General features: G+C 40.4%; 1 pseudogene; it reads right to left on the bottom strand.

Annotated features, from left to right (window-relative positions):
- Window positions 1-6,727: 6,727 nt before the first annotated feature.
- On the bottom strand, window positions 6,728-7,257 carry LOC147441017 (uncharacterized; annotated as a pseudogene).
- Window positions 7,258-12,564: the final 5,307 nt, after the last annotated feature.

The following is a 12,564-nucleotide window of genomic DNA, read 5'->3' as shown; positions in this document are numbered from 1 at the left end:
AAAAACCATAGGACTTCTTGGACCTGTATCATGAGAGAGTTTTTTACCTAGTTTTTGAGTTTGTTAATGGAAAATAGCTTTATCCTGAAGATCTTCATCCATAGTATCTTTGGGAAAATCAACCTTGGAAGTCGCAACATTCATCAAAGCTATAGGAGTTGGCTCCTCTTGCAGCCCCTATATAAGCATAGATGTAAAATCCATGTCAATATCATGTTCACAATCAGCATGATCTAGGCAATCTTTAATATCGGCCTTTGCTTCCTCATGTGCATCCACGGTACTAAGCAAGCCATTATAGATTTGAAAAGGTTCGTCAAGAACCCCTTCTGAAGGGGTACATGCTTCACAAAGATCTCCTATACTGCTATAACCATGTCCTTCAGATTGGGCCAAAAAACCTTCAATTATGGAATCTTCTTCTGTGATAATAGAATCAGCAAGCATATTGCTAGGATAAACCATAGGTTCATTGGCATTATCAGGCACATCCTGTGCTAGTTCCGCAACCTCAGACATTTCATCAGCTATTGTGTATATAATATTTTTATTTATACAATCATTTGTAGTAAACCTATTGCCCTACTGAGCTATAGTGCCCATAAATCCATTAGAAGCCTGTAGTGGCTCATCTTCTTGATAGACTTGTTGAGAGTATCCCATGCCAAGGTCAGTAGAGCTTGTAAATTTTTTGTTGTACAGTCTAGCTCTTCACTAGAACCATTATTCAAGGTAACTTCCATGCGAGCAATCTTCAAAAAAAAATCATATATTTTTGTTTCAGCATTTATTTCATTATGTACCTTTGCTAGGTTGCTCAAAATATGGTCCTTTGAAGTTGAATATGCTATTTCCAAAGCTGTATTTTCCGTGGCTTTGATTCTTGCAGAAATATGATCCCAAAATTGATCATAAGTAAGGAACTTCATCTGATCCCCTTCTTCTTTATAGAAAACAATTTGGCTTCGCTCGTTCATCTCCTTCATTGCCAACTCAATTATCTTCCAGCTGTCGTGAACAAACCCATTTGCCAGTTCTCGAACCTTATCTTTAAACTCGGAGGTTACAACTTTTTCAAAGGTCAAAATCATTCGATCTTCTGCAATTCCTCGGCTCTTCATCTCCGCTTGATAGCATGCAAGGAGTCCATCTGGATCATGTCCTTGAAAAATTCCATACTATTCATGTAGGGCATCAAAAGTCATCTCCATTGCATCATCCATATGCTTCTTTGTCTTCATAGCTTTTACTTCTTGCAAACATCCCTAAACTAAGCCCAACATTTTTGTCAGATTTGTAGCCACTAGATTTTTTTCAAATCTATTGAAATTATAATCTTCAATAAATTGCATTGCCTCTGCTGGAATATACATCTTTACATCCCACCCCGGATCGTTTCGCGTCGCGTTCACCAAGAATAACGAGGGATTTGTATTCGAAAGGTGATACGGGAAGGTACAGGGCCCCTGGCTGTGAGAGGTGCGAGAAAAAGAGTTGCAACAGACACAATTAATGGAAACAGAGTTTACAACTGACAGTTTAACTTAAACAAAATAATCAACAGTATCCCTCCTTAATCAAATGTTAATGGAGGCGTTTATGCTCCTTACAAGGTTTAACCTATCTTAATCCAGGTGCTAAACAAGACAACCATTAATGAACTGCCTTGTCCTACCTTCTGTTTCTTCCCGCTATGGCATAAGAACTTCGACTTCCAATGGCCTTAGGTGGTCTGATTTGGCTTAAGCTTTATGGCTTAATTCCGGCTAAAGGGGCTTAGGATTGTGTTTAGAGCTTGTGATAATCCGGGTTATAGATTGCTTAGGCTTAGAGAGCTTGTGATTATTCGGGCTAATGACATCCGAGATTAGGCTTTCGTTTAGAGAGATTAACTTCGAGAGCTTTGGATTATGAAGGCTATTGATGGTCAAGCGGCTTCAATTAATGAGGTTAGAGATTATGGTCATCAAGGCTTAAGATGGCTAAGTGAAATCCAGAGCTTTGGCTTGGCTTAGCACTAGTTTGGTACCAAAGCAGGACACTTTAAGTGTCCTTTTTTAACAAATTTAAAATAAATGCTACTTGCAGTAGACGGTTTATTAAAGAAAACCCTCTTGATATGCTTAAAAATGTTAGCTAGAGGGTCTTTTAAAAATATAACCTTGCGTTTTAGAATCTATCATGATCAAGAAATATACTCATCAAGTTGACCCTCGTAAGACTGCAATTGACGCTGTGAGCGGGATGGAAACACACACAACGCCTCTATAATGATCCGACACACACTCTTGGGATGATACACACACACACACACACACTACGGGGCACCACTCGGATTACACAACCCACCTGGCCAAGACAAGGAACACACTGATGGAGTGACAGGAGAGAGATTATCCATTTGCCCACGCCACACAGAGACACACACAAACACACACCCAAAAACCTCAGCTCAAAAGAGGAGAATTTATGTTGTTTAGATACAATTGAGCTTGGGTCAACACCAATGGGGCAAATAGCTCACACAATATGGGTAAAATATACCAGATACAATCACAATTTGGAGCAGAAGCTTCGCTCATAGGAGAAACTTACACAACCAAAACAGAAAAAAAAAGTGAGGAATTGGGAAGACTGCAATTGACGCTGTGAGCGGGATGGAAACACACACAACGCCTCTATAATGATCCGACACACACTCTTGGGATGATACACACACACACACACACACACTACGGGGCACCACTCGGATTACACAACCCACCCGGCCAAGACAAGGAACACACTGATGGAGTGACAGGAGAGAGATTATCCATTTGCCCACTCCACACAGAGACACACACAAACACACACCCAAAAATCTTAGCTCAAAAGAGGAGAATTTATGTTGTTTAGATACAATTGAGCTTGGGCCAACACCAATGGGGCAAATAGCTCACACAATATGGGTAAAATATACCAGATACAATCACAATTTGGAGCAGAAGCTTTGCTCATAGGAGAAACTTCCACAACCAAAAAAAAAAAAAAGTGAGGAATTGGGAAAATTAGACAGCGCCACCGCGTCCAGAACGGCCCAAAACCTCAGTCTACACTGTCAAAGTGCTCAAATCCGACCTCGGATGAACAATTTATGGCCAAAATAGGCTCCAAAAATAGCAAAAACACTGTTGCGGTTGTTCCTCCTCTTCTATCCACGTTTTCTCTGGTCTTCTCTCAGGTTTTTCAGTTCCCACACTTAGCTTTAGTACTTGGGCACCTTTGGCCTTTTAGTAGGCCTCAAACGGACCCCGAACATGCCAAAACATGGCCTCGTAGTGCATAGTTATCACCCTGCTACATCCATCCGCACACCTGGCACTCAATTCTTTCCAATAATCCATCCTGCAACCACGTGAAGTGGCCCCCAACTACAATTCTCATGATGACCTTTCTGCATAACTATTACAATAAAACACCCACGTCGTGTCCGTACTCATCCACGTGCAAATATTGACCCCACTTGACCTCCTGACGCCACCAGATGCCATCTGACGCACCTGCTTACCTCATGTTGTCCACCCGCGGACAGCTTTCTCGAGAAGTTTTACATGCTACCAACTTCTCATTATTATAGAAGAAACACACTGGTACTGGTGATAGTGAAAATCGATGCACTATGTACATGTTGTCCTACTTGTACACATGTGGGCCCCACATAACCACCTTGCTCTGGAAAATGGACAATCCTCTATTCGATGCATCATGCATGTGTATATACATATGCACAATCCCTTGCTCCAAAAAACTCCTAACATAGTTTGCCAATCCCCTAGCCTGCTAGGTCATTTATGATTAGCAGCAGCCAAAAGAGATATGAGACTCGCGGCATCATAAGTCTCCTCATCCCTCACCAGCATTACTTGCTCCACATACAGCTCACCTTGCTCCACCATCATTAACCTAGCATGGTATAATTTAAGACACAATCCATTTACCCTTGAGTCACTACTACATTTGAGCGACCGCTATAGTGACGAATTTTCGTCGCATTAGCGAGGGAAAAAGGCATCGATGTAGCCGTCGCTACTGTACGTCGCATAAACGAGGCATTTAACGAGTGCTATAGCGATGAGTTACCGTCGCATAAACGAGGCATTTAACGAGTGCTATAGCGATGAGTTACCGTCGCATAAGCAACAGAAATAAGACGTTTACTTTTTGTCCCATAAGCGGCGCGTGGCATAAGTGACATGTGGCAATATGCGTGGAATAAGAGGCACGTGGCATAAGCGGCGAGATGCTTAAGCGATGAATTGTTTTTTTTTTTTAAGACCGCATCAGCGACGCTTTGAACACGCAATGACTATATGACATGCAGGGTTTCATAAGTGATGTCTCTCCGCTCCCTCTCTCTCTCTCTCACACACACAGTACATACAACAATCTAGCTCTAATGCTCTCTCTCTCTCTCTCTCTAGCTCTTCTACACACACATACAAACTCTAGATCTCGAGTGGAACACACACACCCACAAACTCTAACTCTCTCTCTCGCGCCGGTGTTCTTGCATTTGTGATTGCTCTCGTTGCTCATATATTTGTTGGCATTTTGCATAGTAGTGCGGACGTTGATCGGACCGGTGCATACGTAAGCGATATAAATTTACAATTTCGGCTTTAAGATGAATTATGGTAAACAACTCTCTCGCTCTCTTTTTGCTAATTTTTAAAGTTAGAACTTTAAATTAAATAAAAAATAGACGATCATGTTTGTTTATTAAAAATATATATTAAAATAAAATAGCAGGCCCTCAAGCCAATATTAAATCTCAAACCCATGATTCCTAAATCGGCTCCCTTTGTTCAGTTAAGAAAAACGTTCTTGATGTATAACAGAAATAATTCTTGTGAACTTCTAAAATGGACCATTTGCGAGCCGTTTGAGATCTCGTGAGCCATATAGCTTGCCAAGATGCCTCGTTGGCACGTGGACAAGCTATGTGGGCTCACGAGATCTCAAACGGCTCGCAAATGGTCCATTTCCAAAGTTCAAACAAGCTGTATAACTTGTTCACATGCCTCATTGGCACGTGGGCTCCATGCACTAAAGCTCGCCGATCGACCATTTCTGAAGTCCATGACCAAAAAAACACTCGCGGACTACTTTGGAAACGGCCCATTGGCGAACCATTTAAGATTCTGCAAACCCACATAGCTTTTCCGCGTGCCAAAGAGGCATGTGGGCAAGCTATAGGACTCGCCGAGAGCTCAAACAGCTGACCGATGTATTGTTTCTGAGCATTTTTTTCTCGAGGACTTTGAGAACGATCCATATATCAACGAGTTGTTTGAGCTCTTAGCAAGCCGTATAGCTTGCCCACATGCCTCATTAGTACATGGACATTCCATGTGGGTTCACAAGAGCTCCAACGGCTTGCCGATGGACCGTTTCTAGAGTCCCCAAAAAAAAAAAAACTTGTCCCTATTTCATACAACTTGGGACATGTGGGTTTAACATGAAAATAAAGAAAAATTGGTACATGTCGGTACTTGGTACTAGGTACATGTTGATACTTTGTAGTTGGTACATGTTGGTACTTGGTACTTGGTCCTTGCTTTAATTTGGCTGTAGGTTCCATAATGAAACTTTGTACTTGCAATTGGTGCATGGTCCATGGTATTAATTGGTCGATGTAACTTTGTGGTACTGTAATAAATTAACATGAAAACAATAAAACCTCTTTAGTGTGAGATTTGGTATAAGGTACTTGGTACTTGGTACTTGCAACTTGAAACTTGAAACTTGGTAATTGATTTGGTACTTAGTACTTGCAACTTGAAACTTGAAACTTGGTAATTGATTTGGTACAAGATATGTAGAATCTGACACTTAGCGTAAAATCTGCTACCTTTACAAAAAAATGAAAATCAATAGCTTGTTAATACGAGAGCCTGACATAGAAACCAAGAAAGCTTTCTAGTGTTAGATTTGGCAGTTGATTTAGAGTTTGGTATCCGGCTCCATAATGAAACTTGATAATTGTCGTTGGTGCATGGTACATGGTACATGGTACGTAACTTGAAACTTGGAGCGTATGATGCTTGTAGTTGGTGCATGGTATATGGTACATAACTTGAAACTTGGAGCGTATGATGCTTGGTACTTTGAAACGTCATAGTTCAAATCTTCATCTTAAAAAAAACATTGGAAGCCTTTTTCAACAATGTGTAAACCAACCGGGTGAAAATCCATAGGCGGTGACCCAAACCAGGACAACAACAACTGAACAGAAAGACTAGCGTCCCTAGCGATATTTCTTTTATATTCTTAAAGACTTGCACAAGAGTGCTATAAGATCAAAATGCCTTAATTTTGAGAAGTAGAGCAACTACTAATAGAAAACTTAGGACTAGCTTTCACATGCCACATCATCATTTGGTAGCACAATGACCATGATTTCAATCCATCTTTTTGAAAAATATATATAAAGACAAATAAATAACATTGAGATGGTTACTTAGGTTAATTATCTTATTGAAAAATAATTAATTGTTTGACAATAGACAAATTCAGTGATGCAACAAACACATGTCAGTATATATCATCAATAAGTTTATGTACATGTGTGCAAAATGTGTGGTGATCAATCCTCACATATACAAAACAAATCTCATCATCACATACGATGTACCAATGCACACTGAAAAATACATATATAACAATCCCAAATATGCAAAAGAAATCTCTACGTAGGATCACTATGTGATCCATCACTACTGGAAGATTCACTATCATCGGTCTCATGATCGCTAGTGCCACCACCACTGGTCCGAACCGTGGGACTACGGCTGTCCCGATCTCCGCGATCGTCACCATCATGGCCATTGATTGTGTCGCTGCTCCTCTCAGCCTCTCGATGTCGCCCCTCGGCCTCCTGTCAAGCCACCTCTGCCATATCAGCCTCCCCATGCTGCTCTTGTATTAATTAGTGAAATGAAAAAAGAATATATTACAGTTACCATGAAAAAAACTACAAAGCAAAACAAAGATACGTACAAGTGGATCTGGAGTGTCAGTAAGTGTCTGACACAAAGCACGATAGCCGCAGTATGTGACGTACTCTATCTCCTGTGCCGTCGGTGCACGACCATAGTATTTCATCTACATTAAGACACAACCAAAGACTAATTTTTGCATTCAATAATACTACCTTTAAAATTTAAAATGTGAATGGTCTATACTCACAAATGTGGCCACAAATCCATCCTGTCCCATCCGCCCTAGTCTAGATGTGTGACGTAAAGCTACTCTCTTTCTTGTTGCCTCCTAAGCAAATTTGAATAAACAAAATAACATAGATTAGAGAAAGTTAGAATCAATCTAGGAAAGTTCATATTAGTTCTAATATATATTACCAAAGCCACACACCTTTTGTTGGGGAAAATTAATGTGTAGGTGCATCTCCTTGCGGAACAATTTCCATGTCTCCATGCAAATGGTTGCCTTTCTCTTGTTTGACGGCACCATACAATAGCGCTTGTTTATTTTTTAAAGTACAATAAGCGTCACAATATACCATATAACTATTAGACTTCAATGTTTTGTTACTTTTGTGGAATTCTTATTTGGTCATTTGATAAATGTCTCATGTTTTTATGGTAATTGAAATTCAGATTCGGATCAATCATAGGGTACACCACCACCTCCTACTAGTGGTAGCCGGGGTGCACAGAGTTTCGATACTGCACATGAACCCATTTACGATGATTTCTACTATGATGAGACTATTATATGTTGGTGTGCTCGTTGTTGTGGCACGTATCGCAAGCCACGACGGGAGTGCTTTTCATATCAGATGACTTATGGTACTTTTGAGCAAGCACCACCACCTGAGGAGTGACATCGACCTATGGTATATTTTTGATCTCCCTTTGTTTGATATTGTAGTTTTAAAAATCAAAGAGTAAAATATATAACTAGATTATATATGTAGGTATCTTCACTTGATGGTGAGGATGACTTTACTACCAGTGGTGCACATGTCTCTCGCACACGGCAAGGACAGGTCATTTGTCAGTAGCTCGAGGTTTCTCGACATCCTCTACCTCCTTCATTGGAGGCTGAGATGGGTGGAGAGCATCCACTTCCTACTCATTCACAGGATCTAGTACAAAGCTACGATCGTAGACGATACGGAGGCTGGCAGGGAGGACCACTTCCTTCAGATGGAGCAGTTTTTGTCTTTTGGGGCAATCGCTAGATGATTGCTCCGTCCACCATCAGTGGAGTGGGACGAGGTTTCTTTATTGCACAGGATTTGCATATGCCCCCTCATTCAGAGGTCACCCTTATGTCTTTTTGTGGACCTATATATAGATGGGATCCATGGCATCAGCTCACTCGCTACATCCAGAGCATGACTACTTATGGATTATGTCTCAATGCAGCCTCTCTCTCTGCTAGAGGGATTACACATGCAGAAGGCCAAAGACTCTATGTTGATGGAAGACCTTACTCTCAAGGAAACATAGAAGGTTTAATCAATAGTAGTCGAGGGAGAATTGCACATTTGTGGAGTGTGAGAATAGTCATGAACCAAGACACATGACTAGGGATGTACCAAGATATATAGTTGTCCATGCTATTAAATCATTACGTGCTAGTGATGAATTGCTAGTCAATTATGGATGGCGTAGACCTCCACAAGCACCCTTAACAGATGAGGGTTAAGAGCTCATTGTATACAATTCCTAATGTTATTTTGAACTCTTGTACCCTAATTTTACACTTTAATTTGCATTACATTTCGTACTGTTGCTAATTTATTTTGATATTATTTTTTGTTGTTTCCAAATGTTATTGAATTCCATGCACATCTCTCTCTCCTTTTATATATAAGCATACTATTGATACAATCTTCTTTACCTTCAAATATGCGATTCCAGATTATGACATCGATAACGTCACAAATCAACATTCACATGACGTATCTCAAATGTCAATAGAGTGCATGAGGATCCTACGCAGGAGTGATCCTAATACGTATGCAAGACTAAAGGAACAATATTCTAAGGACTTTAATGGACGTGATGATATCTTTGATAATGACGATGGCATGGCTGATTTTATTGAGGATTGGCATCAAAATGATAGTGCGAGCGATATTCCTAACAACGAGAAGTATCTTCGAGAAGAAGCTCTAAAGAATATCTCCTGGACATACGGGCAAACTGAATCGCCCAAGAAACTCGATGGAACTGTCTAAACTGGCGTCATCCATCTCCATACAATCTGACATAGCCTCCATCAAAGCCTCTCCTGATAGTCCAGTGGTACATAGCAAAGTCTTGATGAACGTCAACTTCACTCTATGACCCTGGTCACTCATCGTATCTCTATATTTAAAACAAACCATATGTCAAACTAACACAAACATCGTATCTGCACGTAACATCAATGCAAGTAAAAATATTAATAGATCGAGAATCTACAAATGAGGTCGAAGCAGCCATGAATGGAGTGGACTACAACAAAATAGATCAAACAAAAATGCTACAGATGTTATGAATCAAATGCAAGATCAGGAAGAAAAACTAAAAGAGAAACACGCTCAGTAACAAATTAAATGCAAGAGTAAGCTACATGAGAGATGTGATGGTTTGTGGTCGAATGCAGCACGAGCTTATAACCATATGGCAGATGTGGACAAAATGAAGCAGACCTGGATGTATTCCTGGAAAGGACTCAACCTGATCTATATGTTGTTGTTGGAAGCTCTTTTGCTTTCGCTTTCGCTACCTACTCTCACATGGTATCAGACGCTGAGGTTCTTCTCCCAAGCCGATGATCCCCTGGTGATTGCTTCCGTCATGAAAAAATCCCTCAAAACTGAGATCGCTCCCCCTTGGTGGCTGTGTTTTCTACAAATAGCAGTGTTTTCACCTCTCGGGCTGCATTTTCTGTGCTATGGAGTGAGATCAACCATCGCTACTCCCTTCTCTCTCAGCCTTGAAGGGATTAGCCCAGCCATGGCTACTCCCTTCTCTCTCACCCCTGAAGGGATTTCCCCAGATTATCCGTTGATAAAACATTTGCAACAACGTTTTCAACATTAGACACAGTACTAGATCAACCCCTTAAAGCATTGCAGAGAACCCCCATTGTTAGCCATAAAAATGCAGCAAAACAGTCATTTTTAGCCACCCAAAATAGCCCAAAGATTTGCAAAATTTCAGCAGTTAGAAGACCACAGATTTCAGCCCTAAAATTGTCATCGTCATCACCGTCGTCGTCATCGGCAGGTCCCAGGTTGCATCAGTCCATTGCATACACATTGTACCACTTTGTGCAATCAAAAGGTAGACCACTCTTGCCGACGAGACTGGGGCCTTGGGAGGAGGGTTTTACAACTTCTCTGGTGTCGTATCTCTCTTCCCTCAGTCTCATTCACTTGCACGCATAGTGTCCATTCACTTTCTTTGTGATCATAGAATTTTCTCATTAAGAATGGAAGACTCTACCTTCCATAAAAACAAAAGGAATCTGCAGCACAGTTCGGAGCACTCATCTTGAGCAAAGCGCAAACAATCATTCTGTTGCACCTAACAAGAGCTTTATGTCTGAGATGTCTCTTGAAATGCAGTGACTGCTGCAGGATATGCCCAACGTGGGCAGGGCCAAGGAGCTCTGGTCGTTTTTCACTGGACGAAGTGAGGATATCTCTCTAGACGCAATCACATATGAGCAATAGCAATCAGAGGCCATCAAGCAAATCGACTCGAGATTTTAGGACAAGTAGCTAGGCCGTCTCCCTCAATGTCTCACCTACAAATGCTACCTTATGATAGCCTACGCTCCTGCTCTCTTCCATATGCAATCACCTGTGCTCTAGAATGTTTTCAGCTGATGCAGAGAGAGGGAATCTCTCGAAATGCAATGTTATCTCACGGAGTGCATTGATTGCAGTAGTGTCAAGTCAGGAAGAGAGGGATTATTTTCAAGAGATGCAGAGAGAGGGCATCTCTCTTCAATAACAGATCTTGAGTTTAACTCGTCGCGGATAGATCTTTGAGGTCTCTTGGGATAGTTTCCTACGACATTAAAATCCTCTTCTTCTTTTTCTTCTTCTCTAAATGCAATCAAGTACACTTGCACCTTGAAGGCATATGGTATTGCACAAGATGCTGATATGGAGAAAATGTTGAGCTTATATGTGAAGCTACTCAATATATGGCACCCAGGTCCCCTCTATATATACATCATCTCATGTGTGTATTCTACACACCTTGGGGTTCTATTTCTGTGCTCTCTCTTTCTCTCTCAACATGGTATCAGAGCAGTACATTTTTGTTTTTGATTTTTCTCCTGATAAAAAACGATTCTGCAAAAAATACCCCTCATAGGTATCTAAATCGATGTGGTCTACAACTTTGCAGAAGGAAGTTTTTTCAAATTCTTCACCGATTTTGAGTTATCGTTCGCGGATTGCGTACATGCCTGAAAAGCAACTTCTACTTTTTGTTTTTGATTTTTCTGCTAATCGAAAATGATTTTGCAGAAACTACTCGCGAGAGGGACTGGAATCGATGTGGTCTACAACTTTGAAGAAGGATTTTTTTTCAAATTCTTCACCGATTTTGAGTTATCGTTCGCGGACTACGTACATTCCTGAAAAGCAACTTCCACTTTTTGTTTTTGATTTTTCTGCTAATCGAAAACGATTTTGTAGAAACTACTCACGAGACAAATTGGAATCAATGTGGTCTACAACTTTGCTGATGGAAGTTTTTTCAAATTCTGCACTGATTTTGAGTTATCGTTCACGAACTGCGTATATACCCGAAAAACAACTTTTGCTTTCTGTTTTTGAGTTTTCTCCTGATTGAAAACGATTTTGCAAAATTACTCGTGAGAGGGATTGGAATCGATGTGGTCTACAACTTTGCAGAAGGAAGTTTTTTCAAATTCTGCACCGATTTTGAGTTATCGTTCGCGGATTGCGTACATGTCCGAAAAGCAAGTTTCGTTTTATGTTTTTTATTTTTCTGCTAATTGAAAACGATTTTGCAGAAACTACCCATGAAAGGGACCGGAATCGATGTGGTCTACAACTTTGGAGAAGGAACTAGCCGCTGCAAGCATCGGAATCGATGAGAAACTATTTGCTTAAGCCATCGTAATCGATGTGGTCTATAACTTTGCAGAAGAAATTTTCTCTAAATTCTGCACCGATTTTGGGTTATCGTCTTGGACTGCGAATATGTTTGAAAAGCAAAATTTTACTTTTTGCTTTTGATTTTTCTCATAATTGAAAACTTCTCAATTATATTTTTTCTTCATCAATCATATATTTGTTACTGACGTAACTTTGCTGCAGAAGCCAGTTACATATCGTTCCGATTCAGTCGAGCAGTTGATCAAATTCTATCGAGCTACTGTTGGTACATGATCTTTTGTTATATGATATACTCGTTCACTGATTCTCGTATAATTATTCTTTTAGAGATATAGTTTCGTCGTTTTATTGATAATTTCTCGTTGATACCATAGTGATTTTGATGGTACCATGATGATGTTTTGTTA

Source organism: Adiantum capillus-veneris, chromosome 15 (assembly GCF_014529385.1).
Source record: "Adiantum capillus-veneris isolate H3 chromosome 15, ASM1452938v2, whole genome shotgun sequence".
Lineage (NCBI taxonomy): Eukaryota > Viridiplantae > Streptophyta > Polypodiopsida > Polypodiales > Pteridaceae > Adiantum > Adiantum capillus-veneris.
Note: the sequence above shows the minus strand (reverse complement) of the source record. Positions and strands in the feature narration are given on the sequence as shown.